Genomic DNA, 1,675 nt, shown 5'->3' with positions numbered 1-1,675 from the left:
AACTCCCAATCCATCCCTCCCCCACCTCTTGGCAACCACAAGTCTGTTCTCTATGTCTGAGTCTGTTTCTGTTTTGTAGATAGGTTCATTTGAGTCGTATCTTAGATTCCACACATAAGTGATGTCGTATGGTGTTTGTCTTTCTCTTTCTGGCTGACTTCACTTAGTATGATCATCTCTAGGTCCATCCATGTTGCTGCAAATGGCATTATTTCATTCTTTTTAATGGCTGAGTAATAGTCCATTGTGTGTGTATATGTGTGTGTGTGTGTGTGTGTGTGTGTGTGTGTGTGTGTATACCACATCTTCTTTATCCATTTATCTGTCAATGGACATTTAAAAACACGGAACGCTTCCCAAATTTGCGTGTCATCCTTGCACAGGGTCCCCGATAATCTTCTCTGTATCATTACAATTTTAGTATGTGTGCTGCCAAAGTGAGCATGGAAGACACGCTTTCAACGGCAGTGTCAGCATTGATGCTGGTGATGCCTGAATCACAGCTTTTACAAGAAAATGAATATCTAGGGTTATCATTGAGACAGAAAGTTCTTCATGAGAAAGGATTGTTTAGGGCTAACGACACCTTCCCCCACCTGAATCTGTCCTTTATAAGAAACCTTGCCTCACCCCATCCTCCCAGCTCTCAGCAATAACATTTCAACGAAACGATCTGGGGTCCAAATGAAAATCAACCCCGTCGAAAGCCAACGTGGCAAATCCCGGAGGAACCAGGATGGGTTTCTTAGCCAACACGTCCATAGCTAGTGGTTATGAACACGCGTCTGTGGGGACCAGACTGGGCTGCATCTTATCACATTCAAGGGTTTTGGCTGTAAACAGCATCTAACTCTGGGTCACAAGCAAAATTCAGGGGAAAGTTGGGCCGCTCAAGGGATAGATGGAGCTGAGAGCAGCGTTCGAAAGCAGGACCAGATCCTGGGTGTCTACACGGCAGGACCTCTCGACCCTCCGGTTCAGGGCCCATCAGTGGGACGAACGTGCTCCCACCACCTTTTTCCATCTGGAGATGATTCCCCTCAAAATTCAAGTCCCAGAGAAGGTCTGCATGGCTGAGTTTGGGTCATGTGCCTACCCTTTGGCTGGAGCTGGCAGAACACCTTGACCGATGGACACCCCCAGGGCAACACACATCAGGGAGAAGTACTTTTCCAAGAGGAGATTCGATGTTTTTAACAAGTAGGAAAGGATGCTGTGTAGCCAAAATGTCCACAAATGCCCACTGTGCCGAATTGGAGGAGCCACTTCCTCTCTCTCCCCAGAGGCCTGCCTGACCCTGGGGCAGACGTTCCCAGCCTCTTGGAACCTCTGTGACCAGGTCCGCTATCCTGTCTGCGCCTCACACCTTGTTCCTGCGAGAAGAGCAGGGGTTTAGGGAGAGAGGAGAGGGGGCAGATAGAGCCCTCCCGGCCCTGCCCCGTCAGGACACACTTGCAGGTGGCCTGATCCAGGCACCCGCGTGCTCTGCTCACCCCGTCCTCCCTGTGGGAAGCTGCCCTGGTCCGGGCTCAGGCAGGCCTGGGGGCCCCCGAACTCTTTCCTGGGGAGTAGGTTCTGGGCTTTGTGACTTCCAGGACACAGGTGGACAGGCTCCTTTCTGAGACGGGCTGGGGACGTGTGGCCTGGCACACCTGAGCCTTCCCCAAGGCAGGCC

At 51.3% G+C, this 1,675-nt stretch overlaps 1 non-coding gene across 1 annotated transcript; it reads right to left on the bottom strand.

Annotated features, from left to right (window-relative positions):
• Positions 1 to 338: 338 nt before the first annotated feature.
• Positions 339 to 445, bottom strand: LOC112064023 (U6 spliceosomal RNA). Its single transcript, XR_002891318.1, has one exon. It is a non-coding gene; the product is annotated as a U6 spliceosomal RNA (small nuclear RNA).
• Positions 446 to 1,675: the final 1,230 nt, after the last annotated feature.

The sequence above is a fragment of the Physeter macrocephalus genome, chromosome 8 (assembly GCF_002837175.3).
Source record: "Physeter macrocephalus isolate SW-GA chromosome 8, ASM283717v5, whole genome shotgun sequence".
NCBI classification, from domain to species: domain Eukaryota; kingdom Metazoa; phylum Chordata; class Mammalia; order Artiodactyla; family Physeteridae; genus Physeter; species Physeter macrocephalus.
Note: the sequence above shows the minus strand (reverse complement) of the source record. Positions and strands in the feature narration are given on the sequence as shown.